This window comes from Mustela putorius, unplaced genomic scaffold (assembly GCF_011764305.1).
Source record: "Mustela putorius furo isolate JIRA1106 unplaced genomic scaffold, ASM1176430v1.1 tig00537248_pilon_pilon_pilon, whole genome shotgun sequence".
NCBI classification, from domain to species: Eukaryota; Metazoa; Chordata; class Mammalia; order Carnivora; family Mustelidae; genus Mustela; species Mustela putorius.
The window spans coordinates 1,988,698-2,008,536 of NW_025422387.1; the positions used below are offsets into that span (position 1 = coordinate 1,988,698).

At 47.4% G+C, this 19,839-nt stretch overlaps 1 long non-coding RNA gene across 1 annotated transcript in view; it reads right to left on the reverse strand.

Moving 5' to 3' along the window:
* Positions 1 to 19,350, reverse strand: part of LOC101678958 — a 52,917-nt gene extending 33,567 nt beyond the window's left edge. Inside the window, exon 1 of the long non-coding RNA XR_199459.3 lies at positions 18,229 to 19,350. This is a non-coding gene — a long non-coding RNA (uncharacterized LOC101678958). The remainder of the gene's footprint in view (positions 1 to 18,228) is intronic.
* Positions 19,351 to 19,839: the final 489 nt, after the last annotated feature.

Below are 19,839 nucleotides of genomic sequence, written 5' to 3' on the forward strand. Positions count from 1 at the left end.
TTTAAAATTTATATGGAACCAAAAAAGACCCTGAGTAGCCAGAGGAATGTTGAAAAAGAAATCCAATTCCACACTTCAAGCTCTATTACAAAACTGTAATCATCAAGACAGACACACAGATGAACAGAACAGAATAGAGAGCCCAGAAATGGACCTCCAACACTATGGTCAACTAATCTTTGACAAAGCAGGAAAGAATGTCCAATGGAAAAAATACAGTCTCTTCAACAAATGGTGCTAGGGAAATTGGACAGCCACATGCAGAAAAATGAAACTGGACCATTTCCTTACACAACACACCAAAAATAGACTCAAAATGGATGAAGGACCTCAATGTGAGACAGGAATCCATCAAAATCCTTGAGGAGAACACAGGCAGCAACATCTTTGAGCTCAGCTGCAGCAACTTCTTCCTAGAAACATCACCAAAGGCAAGGGCAAAAATGAACTATTGGGACTTCATCAAGATCAAAAGCTTTTGCACAGGAAAAGAAACAGTCAACCAACAGAATGGGAGAAGATATTTGCAAATGACATATCAGATAAAGGGCTAGTATAAAGAACTTATCAAACTCAACACCCAGAGAACAAATAATCCAATCAAGAAATGGGCAGAAAACATGAACAGACATTCCTGCAAGGAAGACACCCAAATGGCCAACAGACACATGAAAAAGTGTTCAACATCCCTCAGCATCAGGGAAATACAAATCAAAAGCACAGTAAGATACCACCTTACCCTGGCCAGAATGGCTAAAATTAACAAGTCAGGAAATGACAGATGTTGGCAAGGATGTGGAGAAAGGGGAACCTTCCTACACTGTTGGTGGGAATGCAAGCTGATGCAACCACTCTGGAAAACAGTATGGCGGTTCCTCAGAAAGTTGAAAATTGAGCTACCCTATGACCCAGCAATCGCACAACCAGGTATTTACCCTAAAGGTACAAATGTAGTGATCCGAAAGGGCATGTGCACCCCAATGTTTATAGCAGCAATGTCCACAATAGCCAAAGTATGGAAAGAACCTAGATGTCCATCAACAGATGAATGGATATAGAGGAAGTGGTATATATATACAACAGAATACTATGCAGCCATCAAAAAACACAAAATCTTGCCATTTGCAATGATGTAGATGGAACTAGAGGGTATCATCCTAAGGGAAATAAGTCAATCAGAGAAATACAATTATTATATGATCTCTCTTATATGAGGGATTTGATAGGTGGGGCAGAGGTTCATGGCGGGGAAGGGAGGGGAAAAATGAAACAAAATGGGACCAGGGAAGGAGACAAACCATAAGGGACTCTTAATCTTGGAAACAAAGTGAGGGTGGCTGGGTGGCAGACACTGGGGAGAGTATGTGCTATGGTGAGTGCTATGAATTGTGTAAGACGGATGATTCCCAGAACTGTACCCCTGAAGCAAATAATATATTATAAGTTAATTTTAAAAATAGCCAGTTTTTGTGTTTGAAATAGCCAGGGTTTGTGTTCTGGAGGTTCTGGCCTTCCTCGACTCCCCTTCCCTCGCGGAGGTAATCAGCTGGACTGGGTCCCTGTGCCTCTTTTATTTAAATAAGCACATGTTCTCTGGTCTGTCCGTCTCTGCTCTTCCCTAATTTCCCCTCACACCCCAACACGTTCTGTCATCTACGGGACACACCTGCTTCTCGGAAACTATATTTTAAGACTGTTGGACAGATGATGTCCAAAGCCCTGTGCTGAGCCCCATGATTCACAAACACAGGAGGATGGCCATGCCCTCAGGAGCTGAAACAATCCCCACAGAAGTCAGCAGTCATAGCAGGCAGGGGTCCTCCCTGGGTGAGTTTTCTTGCCCCCACACAGTTTGGAAGTTCACACTGGTACATTCCCCCTGGAGATCCTCTGTCTTCTGAGTCAGTAGCAGTTTCCTTTTAGCGTAGACATGCCACGACTCCAAGCAGGGTTTTGCCAGCACATAGAGACATAGCCTGGTGCAGCCACTCTTGGGGAGCAGTGCTCTGGAACCCTGTTTCCTTAAAACTTGGCAGGGAAAGAAAGAAAAGAAAGAGAGGGAGGGGGGGAGGAAGAGAAGAAGGATGATAGGGAGGGAGGGAGGAAGGAATGAAGAAAAGTCAAAGCCAGCTTGATTTGGGCAACAAGGAAAGCCTTCTTATACTGTGTGCAGATCCACCCAGAAGAAATGATGCCAGCTATGTAGAGCTAATCCGAAGAAGCTCACAAGTGAGATTCACAGGGAATCTGGGATACGGCCATCATAGTGTGCAGGCATGACCCCTCTGAGATTAGACTGTGCTCTGTCCCATTAGGTCTTCTACAGCCTGGGCAGCTTATTACCTGACCTAATTTACTGCCTCAATCTGTGAACTCTCCTCCCTGCTTGGAGAGAAAGCAGGACCTTATCATCAATCATCGCTTAGAATGACTCATTTTATCATCCAAGAGTGAAAATTTTCCCGAGCCAGAGAGAGTTCAGGAGACAGTGGGGAGGTTGACAAGGCGGCCTGATCCCACGGTAGCCTTTTTCTCCATGTCCTGGGAGTGCCCCTACTCCAGGTGCCATCCATTATAAAAGCTCGAAGAAAACAGGGGCAAGGTGGGACCCCCCAAATGGTAAAAGACAGTTATGTGAAACCCCGGTAAACCTCCCAGGCAACGATCAAAGACTTCATCATTGTTTTCCCCTCAAATCTGAAATAAGGCAAGGACATAAACTCTTCCTACCTTTGTTCAAAATTTTTCTGGAAATCGCAGAGCTCTAAGAAAGATAAAATTGGATTGGAATGGAATGGAATGGAATGGAATGGAATGGAATAGAATAAAATAGAACAGAATAGAACAGAAAGCATAATATCAAATAAGAAAAATAGGTCTGGAGGTCAGAAGATAATTGTTCTATTTACACGTGAGAAAATCTCAGGGAATCTACAAAACAGTTACTAAAACTTTTTTTGCACGATTTTTGCTGGGTTATGGATATAAACATTTAAAATACTCAGTTGGAAAAAATAAAAATAAAAAAATAAAGTAAAATACGCAGTTGGATTTACAAACAGCAGCCAATTGGAAAATGGAATCTTGAAAAAGTTACAGTGGATCCAAAATATAAAATATAAATACTCTAAGATAAATTTAACAGAAACATTCAAGGTTTAGACACTACAAAACATAGCTGAGAGAAGTAAAATTTACCTAAGTAAAAAGGTATACCATGTTCACAGATAGAAAACCTCAGAATGATTACAACGTTAATTCTCACTGTCTCCATCTGAGCTCAATGTAGCTCACATCAAAACAGCAGCAGACTTGGGTAGAAATTGACATGGTGGTCCAACAGTTTGTGTGGAAATTCAAACAACCTAGAATAACTAAAGTATTTTTTTAAAACAAAGATGTAGGACTTAACATATCTGATTTCCAGATTTACTCTAAAGTTTTAAAACAGACATGTTTGCAGAAGGTAGACACAATCATCAATAGCATGGGATATTTAGAAGTAGATTTCATAATTTCATAAAAAAGTCATTTCATAATTATGTATGTGCGGTCTTGATGCTTGACAACCATGACAAGATAATTCAATTGGGGAAAGAAAAACTTTTTCAACAAATGGTAGTGGGTCATCTGGATATCCCTATCTCATACCATACATAAAAACTAACACAGGCTGTACCATATCGCTAAATATAATCTTATAAAATTACAAAATTTCTGTAAGTAAATATATGACAAATTTTTAGCAATCTTGACTATGGTAAATGTTTCTTAGACAAAACACTAAAAGTATGAATCACAGAGTATGACGCATCAGACTTCATTGAAATGTACAACTTGGGATCTTGAAAAGCACCATTAAGAAAACAAGAGGGCTAACCACACGCTTAGAATATTCACAACACATACACCAGATGGAGATGCCCTACAAAGAGGTCTTGTAATTTCACAACAAAACAAACAACCCAACATTAAAATGGACAAAGAATCTGAAAAGACACTTTACAGAAAAGGAAACATGAACCGTTAGTGAGGACAGAAAGAATACTTGAAATCATTAGACAATAGAGAAATGCAAATTAGTATCAAAATAAGAGAATGTGGCAAACCCATTACAGTGGCTAAATTTAAAGTGAACAGACAAACTGACCCTAGCAAATGCTGGCAGAGACGAAGCAGCGAGCTGTTCTCAGACACTGGGGACGAAATAATAGAAGGCAAAGTACTTTCGGAAAACAGGTAGGCATGTTTCTAATGTTAAGCACATACCCAGCATACGACCAGCCTTTCCTCTTGTAGCTATTTTACCTAAGAGCAAAACAACTTCGACATGCTCACAAAGGCTTGTGCATGGATGTTGAGCAGCTTTGTTTTTAAAACCAAAAACTAGAAACAGCTCCAATGTCAACGGACAGGTGATTTAAAAAACAAGTTTTGATATGTCCCCATAGGGAGCATCATCCGCAAGAAAGGACACCAGGGATGAACCCCGAGGTCACTACAGTGAGTGAAAGGAAGCTGAGATCCCTGGGTCCCACTCTTGATTTTGGCTCATGATCTCAGGGTCCTGGATCGAGCCCCGTGTTGGGCTCCGTGCTCCACGGAGAGTCTGTTTCAGAGTCTCCTTTCCCTCGGCCCCTCTCCCTCCCTGTGTGCACTCACTCTCTCTTTTTTTCTCTCTCTCTCTCTAATAAATATACACATTTTTTAAAAAGGCTTGCAAGTAAGATTTCATAATGCCCGTCTGTATAAAATTCTGGAAAAAGCTAACTGATCTCTAGAACGTATATATGCATGCGCGTGTTCACGTATGCATGTGTTCGTGTGTATACATACACGTGTGTGTATACATCCATAGTGCCTATGTTCGCACACACAGAGAGAACACATACATACATATATACACACGCGCGCGCACTGTGTTTTAGAATATCTATACTATATTCCAGGATGACCAAATTCAGCAGAAGAGCTCTCCCTGGGGAGGGACAGACCGGGATGCAGTTAGGGAACTGGTACTTCAGGCTTTGAGTGCTTCTGTTATGTCTTAAACACAACAGTTTTGAACATGGGGTGTTAAAAAAACTACAGGATATTGGGGGAAACATTAAGATTTGATAAACAGAATGATAGGTGCCTGGCTGTTTGCCACACTGCAGTGTGTGGTTGTGGGTAAACAGGAAACAGGGTACTTAAAAATAGAATGCTGTCATGGTGGTTCTCATTGTTTTGTGGATGGTGCTTGGCTGTGTGAGTCTCGAAGACACACCTCATCAGAAATGCTCCAAGCAATCCCCCGACTCCATTCCTCTCATAATAGCTACCCCGAGCCCCTGCCCCTGCATCACAACCACAGGAAAATTATTTTCAGTTCTTTCTGTTTTTCCTCTCCTTTAGTCTATTAAAGCACAATCTACCTTGCGGTTTGGTTCGGGTGACCTTATTTTTGCTTAGCTCACACTTCTCTAGCGCCCAAAACAATAACTCTTGATAATGAGCAAATGTGCGGCTGCTTCAGTTTCCTTGGCTGCCAAACCCACAGCCATTTCTCACACTAACAGCCCGTGCTAACTTCCGGGCTCCCTAGATTTTGCAGAAATCACTGTGACAGGCCTGGGTACAGTTAAGACGGTTGACCCAGTTGCATATTTTTTTTTTTTTTCCATCTTGGTCTTTGGCAACATCCCAAAAGCCTTCCAGGAAAGGGAGGTGCAGAAATCATCTTACACGGATTCTCTAAATGCCGCCTGTAGGTGTTGCCCGTCTCTCCGATTTCCCCATTAATGTCCTGAATGAAGGCTCTTATCATGCATAATAATTTAGATATCCCTTGGAAGCATAGCTATTTCTGAGTCTACTAACGTGGAATGTGAAATCTGAGCTTACTGACTTAAGAAAGAATGTGATAGACCCTGACAGAGTTTGCAACAAATGGGTGTCAGTCTGTAATCTCTTTGTCCCTGGGGTGGATGCTTTGGGTTTGCCCAAGCCAGGAACTGGGGAATCGGCCTTAGAGTTTGTTTAATTTAGTGATACTTTGAATTAAAATTTCCAAGGGCATACAGCAGTAATACAGTGAAGACGCTGTCTCCCATGGCTGTCCCCCGGTTCCCCCACACCCCTGCTTTAGGCCAGAAGTGCTGTGTTTCTTAAGCCAGCAAAGATAAGGCAATGCACCTACAATGAGTAAGTGGGCATGGTCCTTCTCATCCTGTTTCTGCACAAAGGGTATCCACCATGCAGAGCCCTAATACTCAGTCTGGCCCAAAGGGAGAAGGAACTGTGGTGGTTCTCCAGTAGCCAAGGAAAGCCCTGACCCGGGGGTGACGCATGACATGTCTGCTACGGCGTCACTGGCCAGAGCGGCTGCAAGTCCCATCTGTCCTTAGCAGCTCACACGGCACCATCAGTAGCCCGCAGTTAGTTCTACCCAGGAAATACTTATAAAAGCCGACTAGTACAGGCCACAGAATGGGTGGAACATTCTGCATGTCACATACCTGGTAAGGAGCTCTTCACTCACAAGACCCCTTCTAAGTGAGATCTTCCTGATGGCTTCACCTAAAATCGCCTTCCCTGGGTTGGTACTACCTACTCCCCCACCCCAGGTCTACGCCTGCTTTGTTTCCGCTGCAGAGAGGTTACCATCTAACATCCCAGATATTTTACTCCCTTATTATGTCTATCGTGTGCCGGGTGGAAGGTTTCATGGGGACAGGTATTTTCTCTACCGTGTTGGCTGCTGTTCCCCTACTCGTGGCTGACCCAGAGTGGGCACTCCATAACTATATCAAGAATAAGTAAGTGAATGAAGAATGAAGAAGGAACGAATGAGGAGTGAAGGCTCCGCAGTGAGCATCCGAGGAAACTCACTTCCCTGTGTTAAATCCCTTGGTCTTACTGTCAGTTCAAATTTCCAGCCACCGCCTGGGGGCCCACCACTGCCCACACCCCTGTCCTCGTCTTGGGTCTGTGTCCACCAGCTTCTCCCCACACTCCCCTGTTCAGGCTCTTGGGGCACGGGGATCCAGGCTGCTGGGGCAGTGACCTTTCCCTGGAGCATTTACTAAGCACCCAGCCCCAGCACAAAGGAAGACTGTAGGACCTGGAATCAACTTCCTCTCCGGGGCATGAAGTCTGGATGCACTGACGTCTCGGGGCCTGCGGAGGCCATGTGTTCAACCTCCTGAAAGCAAAGACCAGCTCAAGTTTGTTGCTAAATCCCCTGCGATGCTGTGAGGCAATTAATGCTCCATAAATATCTGTTACTCTCAAAAGGTAGGGGAATCACCTAAGGTAAGTATATGGGAAGAATATCATAGCAGAAAGAAGGGTGACTTAATGTCCACCAGCAAAGCAAGCGATTCAATTCTCATGTTGCGAAGGCAGGCCTTGTTAGAACTGACTCAATGCTGAGAAGGGGAATCAAAATGACAATTCCCAGGGGGATCAAAAGGGGCAGACGTAGTCAGCTTTCTCCTGGCACAGCAGAAATCCCAGGAACCACCGGTGATCATTTAAATGTCACTAGAACAAAGAAATTACACACCAGACTAAGATGCATGTGTGTGCCTGTGTGTGTGTATATACATGCATGTACACATGTGTGCACGTGTACACACACACGTACATATGCATGTAGATTCAGGAAAGCAAGCACAAAGGAACTACTCAAAAACTGTAATTCAAAGAAAGGATGCGTCCTGCACATCCCCTGAGTGCAAGGACACTGGGGCTACAGAGAAAGACCTCAATGGTGCCTCCAGTTCCAGGAAGCTTGAGGATTTAGGGAGAGAGTTAGGATGAGCCCACAAGTGGAGTGGCGTTCTGAACGCCATTTGAGTAAAAAATCAAATCAGAATTCTTATAATGTTCAATTAACCTGGGGTCTCTCCAGCACTTCTCATCTGGGCAGAAATTCAATGGAAGGGATTTGCTGGCTCTTGTAAACCCAAAGTGTGTAAATAGTCCTAAGTGATGAGCTCTCCTTCAGAAGAAATGAAATACTCTGTCTCCAATTAATGAAAATCCAATAATTCGGTCACATCTCCTCCTGGGTTCATTGTGTTAATTACAAAAGCCTCAAACTCATTTTTAGAGGACAGGGTTTCTCAACCTGGGCACTACTGATATGATAGGCCAGATAATTATTTTTGGTAAGACGCGAGGCGGGTGCTGCCCTGGGCTCTGTAGGATGTTCAGCACTCCTCGGGATTCTACCCACTAGATGCCAGTCACATCCCAGCGTGACAACCAGCAGTGTGTCTACACATCGCCCAATGACCTCCTGGGGACAAAATGGCCCCAGTGCAAACCACCGGCCAAGGATAATTATTCTAAAGTAATTCAGTCTAACCAGGCAGGTAGAAAGATGATGTGTCTGTGACTCTCCTTTGCTGATTGGATCCATTCCAGCTCTCCCAAAATATTCTATGTGGAAATGTGCCCATAGCCCTACCGGCAATAGCTCAATGAGAAAGAATTCATTTGTTCCGACTGAGTAATTAGGAGTGAAATGCATGTAGCACGCGATGACACATGGTGATCAAAGTGGTTTGCTTCCCTCTTGTCACGGAAAACCAAACTGGTTTGGAGTGAGAAATGGCCTCTGCGCTCATTACTTGGGGAACTGTTTTCCTGGGTTCCAGAGAGGGGAGAACTGAGTCCACTCAGTGATCGGGAACGCACTGGCAGAGCTCGAGAGGGGGTTTTCGGGGACAGCCTCAGTAGCGTATTTTCCGACATGACAGAGATGCCAGGTAGTGACAAAGTCTGGATGGGAGTTGGTGTCAGGCCAGACCTGGAGGACGAAGGCCACTAATGAGCCCCAGAATGAAAGGTGACGTCCCGTCTCCTGGCTGAGCTGGCCCGGCGCCATCCTCTCTGCACTAATGAGGGGCTGTGGGCCATTCAGTGGCCATGGGGGAGCCTGACCTTTGCCCTCAGGAGCACGCTCCCCTCTCCCGGCCACTCGCCACCACGGGGGAGGGTCGAGAGCACACTGGCATATAAATGGAGCCAGCATCTCAACAAAGAGTGAATTTCTACTTCAGCTGGCAAGAGTCAAGGTCAGTGCCCTGGGAGCTAGTATCTTTAAAAACTCTATTGAGTCCCAGAGCAAAAATGTGTCCTCTCTTTGATGCAGGCTGACTGACTTGCACCAAAGAAGGGGGCCAGAGTGCAGAGACCAGGCACTCTAGATATAGATAATCCAATCACGTAGTCTTTTAGGTGTTGCCTTGTTAAAGGAGCAGAACATCTGAAGTTAGGGTGGTCCGAGAAACTCCAGGTCAGCACCTCTATGATGAGACATGACTCCGAGGACCCCCAGTTGCCACTGCTGGTCCCACGCGAGCACACGCCTCGGACAGACTGGCATCCCAGACAGGCGGTCAAGGGTGGTGACCGAGGCAAGAGTGGTCCCTGCTCCTTGAGTGGGAGGAGGTAATTCATAGGCAGGTGCCTGACCATCCTGAGTGCTCCTCCCCAGACACCTCCAGTTCCCCGCCTTGCTGGCACAGTGTACTTCCTGGCCCCCGTGGCTGGTGAGCCCTATGGAAGCTCTCCAACTACTCTGTGAACAGCAGCGACATGTCTCACTCACACGCATCGCATTAAAGACCCTCCGAGGCCCAGCAGCATTCAACTCGGCGCCTGTTCCTTGAGCCTCGTCCCTTGGCCAACTCTGGTGATCAGAGCCACCCAGCTGGCCCGAGAGGACCCCATGGTCTGAGGGAGAAATAAACCCGTGTTATTTACAGTCACTGACACTTCAAAGTGGCTGGACCTCAGCCACTGGTCTACGAGGCCGACTCCGAGATCATGCAAACACAAAGATGTGAAGGAGGAGATAATGACTCAGAAGAAGTAGAATTCCACGCAGGGAAGCTTTTCTGAGGGTATGACATCTGAGTTGAAATCTTGGGGCTTGAGACACGGGAACAGCAAGAGCAAAGGCCCTGAGGTAGCAACAGCACATCATGTCTGAGCAATCTACACACACACGCACACACGCACACGCACACTCTTAACACAAGGGTGTAGGTAGGAAGAGACAAGTAGGAGGCTGAAGAGGAGGAAGGGCTGCGCTGTGGAGCCCCTGCAGACACACCCAGTGTGCTCACCAAGCCTCATGTGGACCCAATACAGTCAGAATGGAAGCTCCCAGAGCATGGAGACGGGACTCAGAGTCAAGCAGCCCATGCCCACCATGTGTTTGCTGCCACAGGGACAAGGACCCTCCTGAGGGCACCTCCTACCCCTCAGGGGAGTCAGGCCTCCGAAGCCAGAATCCGTCTGAACTCAAGGGGACCCTGAATGCTGCCCTCAGAGCCCTCCTGCCCAGGACCAGCCCAGCTGCGGTTTGCGTCACCCGCGTACAGATGGCCTCATCTCCGCTACTTAGGTGCCAGGGAGTCACACCCACATTTTGGTAACACTTGCCGATAACCATACCCTGAGCCTGATGAGACGCCACTGGCCAAGAATGGCTATCATGCTTAACAGACTGATTAGCGAGAAAGGGGGGCGGCGAACTCCATGCAGGGTGAATGAGACGTTTTATTTTACACTAGCTGATCTATCATCATTTTGTTTTTAGTGCCGTGGCTTGTTACCCATATGACTAATAATGCTCAACAGTGAAACGTCAAGCTTCAATTCTTAATAGCCTCATTTGAATTACATTTGTATTTATTGTCCCTCTAATTATTTTCTCAGCCGTTTGAGACAACACGTCCCTACACCACAGGGCAGGCCAGCTCCCTGCCACAGGAGATCGTTAACATACCCGGGCCCTTGTGAAGTCAAAATGATGGCAGGAGGGATCTTGGCAAGCCTGCATTTTCCTTTCTTTCCAAGATCACATTTTGAAAACGCTTTCAGAAACTGCAAGCTAGTCACCGACGGGTTAAATGGTCATGAAGCCACATTTTTTAATTACAAGCGCAACTTCCAAATGGACAGCATCATGGACGGCTTCTCCTTCTGAGGCCTCTGTCCAGATTCGCACAATAAAACTCGCCGCTGTGATCTACCTAGGAAACTCCCTAGAATCTCTGCTTGGGCTCATTCACAGTAAGCAAACAGTTCCTGAGCACCTGGAGCCAAATGTTTCCAGCCTGGAGGCTGGTACCAGCCGTGAAATCGCTCTACACAAAAGTGTACCCACTCACAAACCACGGCTCAGGCACACGGGCTGGATATGTGAGCTGGTCCCGACGGCTTCTCATCCCAGTCCCCTCCCCCGCTTCCACACAGTGTGGGTAGGGTTGTCCCTGCTCCCCAAGTGCAGAAGGGGGTACGGGGCCTTCGCCCTGCCCATCAGATCATTCTATCCACGTGGGTGGAGATGCCCACAGACTGCTTAGGGCAGGGAGTTGCAGGCAGGAGGTTAAGAAATAAAAAACATACGGAAGTTGTAGGTGAAGAGCATCTCTCTGTTCTAGGATTTAGAGCTATGGGGAGGTGAGCCAGGGGCTTCCAGCTGTCGGTATACAAAGAAAGTCTGCTGGAGGGGGGCCGAGAGGGGCCTGGGGGGCTCAGTCAGTTAAGCATCTGCCTTCAGCTCAAGTCATGATCCCAGGGTCCTGGGATCAAGTCCCATTTTAGGCTCCCTGCTCAGGGAGGAGCCAGCTTCTCTCTCTGCCTGCCGTTCCTCCTGTTTGTGCTGGCTCTCTATCTCTCTGATGAATAAGTAAATTAAAAATTTTTTAAAAAGGAAGGAAGGAAGGAGGGAAGAAAGAAAGAAAGAAAAGGAAAGAAAGTCTGCTGGAGATGGAGCTGACACAGGAAGTCAGCCAAAAGATGGTCAAAAAGCTGGTACGGACGGGGACATTTAGACCCTGGGTCCAGTTATGCTTCCGTTTTAAAGACTTTATTTAAAAGGAAAAAGATTTATTTTAGAGAGAGACAGAGATGGCAGAGGGGAGGGAGAAAGAATCTCAAGCAGACGACTCCCTGGTGAGCAGAGCCCCACACGGAACTTGATCCCACGACCCTGAGATGATGACCTGAGTGGAAACCAAGAGCTGAACATTTAACCGACTGACCACCCAGGGGCCCCTCATAGACTTGAATTTTAGAGAAGGTTGAGGTTCACCACAAAAGAGAGCAGCAAGTACAGAGCTTTCCCATGTCCTGCCCCCGCCCCCACGCAGACAGAGCCCATCACCAACACCCTCAGCAGAGTGGGACACTTGCTATACTCGATGAACCTATAGTGACACACGATGGTCACCAAACAAGGCTCACTCTCACATGTTTTAGGAGTTTTGGAAGATGGGTAATGACATGCATCTACCATTAGAACGTCACGCAGACGAGTTTCACTGCCCCCCAAGTCCCCGGTGCCCCATCAGCGCTGACAATCATGGCTCCTTTGGCTGTCTCCAGAGCCTTGCCTGTTCCTGAATGTCCCAGAGTTGGAATCCTACAGTCAGTAGCCTTTTCAGACTGGCTTCTTTCGCTCTGTAATATGCACGTGAGGTTTCTGTCTTTTCCTGGCTTGCTAGCTCATTCCTTGGCATCCAGGAATAACAGTCCGTTGTCTGGACGGGCTACAGTCTGTTTATCCATCCACCTACCTGGTTGCTTCCAAGTTTTGGCAGTTGCGAGCAAAGCTGCGATAAACATCCAGGTGCAGGTTTTTGTGGGGACAGAAGTTTTCAGCTCCTTCGGTGCCTGGGCTTTGTAGTTCCGTGAGCCTCTTTATTAAGCAAGCCATTAGGAGCTGGGTTTGCTGTCATTTGTAATCACGGGAGTCGCGGTTACGCTAATTCCTGGGTTATGCACAGTTGGAAACGACCTGTGTGGCCTCAGGTGAGTTGCTAAATTTCACTCGGCTGGTTTTGTCCTGTACAGGGAGGGATAAGAATAGACTGGGTCGGAACATCACAGGGTCGCTGCCCGTGGTGACCGGAGGACAGTGTCAGCACGTGAGGTTCTCACGGCAGGCAGTGCTCCAGAGGTCACCCAAGTCCCCCTGTCTGCATCCCAACCCTCAGCCAGGACTGCACACGGGCAGGGACCCCTCTCTGTCACTCCCAGCACCACCTGAAGGGCCCAGGGGTCTGGACCGAGCCCTTTCACGCTGCTTCAGGATGGTAACCGGACGTCACCACCAGGTGGTGATACCAGACCAGCCTAAAACCATTTGGGCGTGGGGGGCAGGCCAGAGTGTGGTGAGTGAAGTCCCCTCTGGCCAAAGCTTCCTAAGCCAGTGGCTGTCATATTGAATAGCACGGACCCAGGCCATTACCATCACGGCAGAACGTTCTAGCAGTCAGGCCTGCTCTGGAGACTCATGGACTGAGACACTGGCTGAGCTTCTCTTGCTGTGGCTGCTGCACACCTGGGGGCGTACAGCTGTGGCTCGCTTCAGTTGCTGGATTTAGGCTAGCACCTGTCGTTAACGGCACGCTGTCATCGCCCTGCACCTGCGGTAACTATATCCCGATGGGTGCTTGCGCCCACTGGGGAGAAGAAAATGACACTGCACGGCGTACGGAGGGGGCAAAACATGATGATGTGAGGCGTAAAGAATGAAACAGAAGATTCTCTCAAGGAGTGAGGAGACGGTCCGCTCCCGCCAACAGGCCCACGGCAAGCAGGAGTGCCTACCCCTGGGAACCAGGCTCTGTTGCACACTCGGCTCCATGGGGCTGTAACTCCACGCAGCATAACTTCACAGATGACGCTGAGACCCCGCGGGGGACACCGCAAGGCCCGTCTCCTGCATCACACGGGCTGGTGCACGCGGGTGGGTGGGGCTCCCTGCACGGGCGGTGTCGTAGGCGGCCCACAACAGTGCTGGACAGCCCGCCACGGAAACGGGGCTCTGGCTCTGATCAACAACTGATGGTTAGAACCGGCCTTCCTCCCCTCACCCCTGCCCAGATGGCAAATGTCTTCACAGCCCCGGGCTTTACCCACCACGTGTGCAGCTGCTCTAGCTGTAGTCTTAATTTACATTTCCTAATGCCCCATGCTGTGGATGTTTCTCATTGTTTGAAGCAGGAGGGTAGACTGGACCCAGTTTTACATCTACGTATGAACAGTTCCTCATCTATAGACCCGTTGCCCTAGAGATTCTCTCCTCCTTGGAGGAAGCCTGTAGATGTGGTAAAAAGCATGAACTTTGGAGTAAGATGTGGTTTTGAACCCTGCGTCCATCACCCAGTCCATGGATAGCCCTAAGTGACCACATCTGGAACTGGACCTCAGCATTGCCGACCTCAGCAGTTTGTGAGGATTAAATGGGATCACGTCCGGGGGCAAAATGCAGACCAGAGAGCACACGCTCTGTAAGTTCCACAGGTAGCCTTCTCCCCTGTGGGCACATTTCTCAACACACGTGACCCGCTGCGTGTGTAACTACAAGATCGGCCATGGGACCTTCCAGCCGAGCCCCATGGTACATTCCTAGCGGGAAGAGTTCAGATGATTTTCACCCAAAGTGAAGTTTACGCTATAGCTTAAGGGAAGAGTTTCATAGTGCAGGCCTGCTCAGGAAGCTGCCCCAAATGTGACGTAAGGGATATTGCTCCTCTGAGGACTGCCGTCTGCAGGATGCACCACGCCCCAGCACGCACGGAGCAGAGTATCTGAATTACAGTGATGCCATGAAGCAGAAAAGGCAGAGGCAGTTAGAATTCTAAGATCCTCCTCAAGCCTTGTAGCAAAGAGAAGGCATCTGAACACTTATTGCTGAAATGACATAGGTAGGTCTATGCTCTTGCCCTTGAACTGGTTAACTGGAAGGTATCGTTTGGTTGAGACAAAGAGTCCATGACAGCTCTCGCAACTATAGACGGGCAAGGCCAAAATCAGCCTGGGACAGTCACACTCGATTCTCCGTAGAACCGACTCCATCCTGGTTCACGTCGGAGGGCCGCAGCAGCCAGGCTGACTCTCGGGATGGGCAGAATGCCACAGCTGCCTCCCCAGAGCCATCGCATCTCAGAAAGTTCCCCAAATTCAGAAGACCTGGGGAGACGAGAAGAGGGCTGATGGAGAACTTACTGTCACTTGTAGACAATGGTGTCACTCAATCTCAACCCCGGGGAAGCAACCAGAAAGATGTCCCATGGCCCCGCCATGCAGGAGGTCACCAGCCAGGCAGTGGGATATATGGAGGGCAAGAAAGTGCCTCCCCCGGATTCATTGTGCCTGCGAAGGAGCACTTAGAGAAATTAACCATAATGGTAGGAGAAACTGACTTACAGAAAGGAAAAAAAAAAAAAGAGAGAGAGATTCTCAGAGAGAAAGGTAAACTTAAAAGCTGTCAAAGGATACACAGCATTTTGTATTTCTGCCTTATTAATATTTATTAGCTCCGGGGAGAAGCAAAGCCCCCGAAGGCGACCCAGCCACCGCCCCCGTCTCAGCTACAAAATGACATCACCTGTGATCTCCTGTTTACAACTGCTCTGCTCTGCAAACCTCAGCAACAATTACAGATGTCCTTAAGATAGAGCTCATAGAGTGCCCTGGTAGCTCCTGTCCAGAGAATAAGAGGAAACCAAGAAACTCGCATTTAGATCCATTTACACGATCTGTTACACAGGACTGCCACGGGGCGGCCCTAGCTCTAACCAACAAATTGGGATTTTAAACTTGTGCCTGCCTTCCAGAAATGGTGACTGAAAGAGAAAATAAATTGTGCTTTAATGCCAGGGACTTAGGAAACGATCCTTGTTTTGGCTGCTTGGTACTGCTGGAAAATGTTTCCCAGAGCAAATGTGGCCTCACGGACGGTGGAGAAAATCTCATGGGAAACACGGATCGGAGCTCACAGCTGGAAGGCGTGGAAGATGATACTCAGTTCTTGATACCAGCACAATGGCACACGATTCCCGAAGTAAAAGAAAGAACCATGAGCCTTTTCCCTCTGCCCAAGCTCCTCAATTTCTAGACAGCCATTTCATTCAAGATTTGCGGTTGGAGTATTTTCACTGAAAAATGGCCTGAAATGAAACCAGCCCAGAGGATCTTATCATTTCGATGGGGAAATAGAGTAGAGACAAAACAGGGACAGCTGCTTTGGTGAGGCCTTGCCCCGACTCAGGGGGACTCGTGCAAGTCACGAGGTGTCCCTGTGGCTTCTCCTGGAAAGCCTCTGTCCTCCCACTCTGGTTGGCAGAATACTGTCCTTCTGAAATACCCCCGCCGTGGTCCCTGGAACTATGAAGATGCCAGGCTACATGGCAAAGCAGAAGGAAGACTGCCGATGGTATTACAGTTACTAAGGAGATGACCTTGAGAGGGAGACATGAGCCTGGATCACCCTGGGGGTCCCAGTGTAACCAGAAGGCCCTTAAATGCAGGAGAGGCAGAAGAGCCAGGCCTATGACACGGGCTTTGGAGATGGAAACCATGAGGGGTGTGGACGCCCTCCAGAAGGTGCAAGGGCAGGGAAATGAGCATCCTTACAGAGTGTCCCTTTGGGATGAGCAAGACGCAGAACTATGAAAAGGGCTTCCTAAAATAAGAAGACCTTCAAGAGGGAAACACTAAAGATACCCAGAGGTGCTTCAGCCAATGGTGGATTAGCTCTTGGTATCCTACTAGAGTAGGACCTGAGGAATCGATCTGGAATGTCAATCGATGGAATTTGTTCTTGGGATCCTAGAGGGGGACCTGGGGAATGTCAATCTGGAATGTCAGTCCATGGAATCTGCCCTCAGAATCCTAGAGGGGGACCTGGGGAACCAATCTGGAATGTGAAGGGCCACTCCATTCTCCCTCTCTCAAGGGTTCTGGCTTTTGCTGCCTGAGATTTAGTCAAATATCCATCTCTATTTTCCTACCTGCTATGTATTTATTTAACTGGACAGTGGAGAGAATCACTTAAGAACATGGATTCAAGCCCCAGGACTCGAAGTAACTTCAACTTTCTGTGCCTCAAGTGTCCCCACCTGTAAATGGGAACACTACTACTCTCTATGTCATCAGAGTGCTGTGCAGGTCAAAAAACCCAACCTAGCAGGAGGCACCAGCTTAGCGCATGGCAAACCCTAAATACGTGCTTTGAAGCTCCCAAAATTAAAGGGAGAAAAAAAACCCAGGAACTAGCTTCCAAATAGCCACAGTTACACACTTCAACTTAACAAAATGATTAAATCAAATCATTCTTGAATCAAAAAGCTAATTTGAAAATTTAATTATTTTGAAGGACAGGTCCCCCGTGGCTTACTTATTCCATGATGCTGGAGTAGGAGAAAAAGTTAATAGCTTTCTAATTATATCAACTTTTCTGTTTTAAAAACCTGGTTCTCATTTATTAGTCTGTCAAGGGATTATCAAGCAGGTTGCTTTATGCTCTTAATTCACAAAGCAGAAATAAATTAGTGCAAGTGTATTAGATCATGGTCCTTTAAATCCCTCCTTTTTAAGTTGAAGCGATTAAACTCATTCATTTTTATGGAAATTGTTAATAAACCCATTTATCAGAAATTTGACTTTATTAAGTTAGCCTGTCGTGTTCATGAAATAACTCAAGGAAGATTCTACAGCCCCTGCCTCTTATCTGCACACCTGACTTTGCATCAATGGCAAAACCGATGACAAGAAAACAACATGGAGCTCATCCAAGAGGTTGACTTTCTTATGGCTGAACAATTCCACCAACACGCGAAGCCTAAACAGACCTAACCCGCAGAAACAGGGAATGGATTAGTTGTTGCCAGAGGTAATGGGGGGAGGGCGGCGGGGGGGGGGGAGAGGGGGGAAGGGATGGGTGAAGGGGGTCAAAGGACACCCTTCCGGTTATAGGATGGAATGCGTGCGGGGGGTAAGACATTCAGCACGGTGACTACAGTTCACAATACTTTCCTGCGTATCTGAAAGTTGCTAATAGAGTAGATTTTTAAAATTTTCAGTACACACACACACACACACACACACACAAAACTTATAATGATATAGATGATGAATATGTTGATAACCTAATTGTGGTCATCATGGTGCAATACAGTGGACCCCCTTCTCGGTGCGGGATCCGTTCCAAGACCCCCAGCGGATGCCTGAATCATGAGCAGTACCAAACTTACCGTTCATACATGCTTTTTCCTACGTATACAGACGTGCAATAAGATTTAGTTTCTACATCAAGCACAGTAGGAGTTTAACAACAGGAACGAAGAATGAAATCCAACAATGATAGCAACATACTGAAACGAAAGTTATGTGCATGAGCTCTCTGTCTCTCAGAGTAGCTTCCGGACTCACCCTTCTTCCTACAATGATGGTGTGCATGACAAAATGCCCACGTGATGAGAAGTGAGGTGAATGACATGGCCGTGTGACGCTGCGTTCGGCTGCGAGTGACCCCACGGAGCCCCAGAAGGAGCATCACCAGCTTCCAGACTCCGGTGGATCGTAGGCGACCGACACCATGGAAAGCGAAACTGCAGATAAAGAGGGAAAGACTAGGGCATGTACGGATATAAAATCTATATGTTTTATTCCTGAAACGTACACAATACGACAGGTCAACTCTATCTCAATAAAGCTATAAAAAGAAGAAGAAAAAAATCTGAATGTAATAGCTACCTATGAGGTATCACTTGAAATTACGGTTCTAAATTCTTTTTCCCATTCACACTTTCCCACATGGGCCCCTGAGCACATTGTGGTGAAATGTCATGGGGCAAGATGACAAGACCCATTCGTCCAGTAACAGCCTCTGGCTCTAGATCTTGGAGATAAAAACCTTGAAGACAATACTTCCCTGCTCTTATGGACATTGTCTTGTTGTGAGTGTGACCTAAATCCAGGTGTCTACAGGTATGGAAGTGACCAATGCCAGGAGGAAGGAAGAGGGTGAGTAGCTAGACAGCCATGGCACCTGGACAGCCAAGGTGAGAGGGGACGCACCTCGCGGACTCCCACGTGCAAGGTTCCACACTCTCTCACACGTTCTTCCAGATACCAGGCAGGCAGAGGCGTGGCTGAACCAGCGGACGGAGCCACTGTGGGTCCCTACGGCACCAGCGCTGTTTCATGAACACGGACTAGCCAAGAGAGGGGCCCCTCAGCTGACAACAGGGTCTGTGGGGACCAGAGTCTAAGGTCTGCACTTTTCATATTCAGAACTGACAAAACCACAGGTAAATCACATCCCTTAAATTCCACCCATTTCCTTGGCAATCCCTAGTTCTTAGGAGAATTAAGAGACTGGGATCTACAAGAAGGTCTGACTGGAAGAATTTTCTCATTCTTTTGTCTGTTGGCTAAACACACTGGGTACCTGGGATGGGTTGGGTGTAGGCAGATAAGTCATGATGGAAATGGAGCCCCGGAAACTGGGCTTAAAAATAATGAGGGCACCTGGGCAGCTCAGTCAGTTAAGCATCTACCTTTGGCTCAGGTCATGACCTGTGGGTTCTGGGATTGAGCTCCACACCAGGATCCCTGCTCCACATGGAGCCTGCTTCTCCCTCTGCCTCTACCTCTCTCTCTGTCTCTCACGAATAAAGAAATGAAATCTTCAAAAAAAAAAAAAATAGGTGTGCGCAAGCACACGCACACACGCACGTGTGTGTATGCATTTAGTTCAGGAATGTAGAAATCACTGAATTTCATTGCTTGATGTCCCTCTAAGAGCTCAATGAACTTTTACCCCAGGTTCTGTATTCATTATTCCCTCCTCCTGGAATGTTCTTCCAAATGTCTTTTTGCTTTTCCTTCCAAAATTTGTAAGGGTGACTCCTAATTGTTCAAGCTTCTGCAAATACATTGGCATCTTCAGAAGGCTTCCCCCGGCCATCCACCTTGAAGCGGGAACTCCCCAGTATTTTTCAACCAAATCCCCCAAATTCATTTGCCTCATAAACTTTA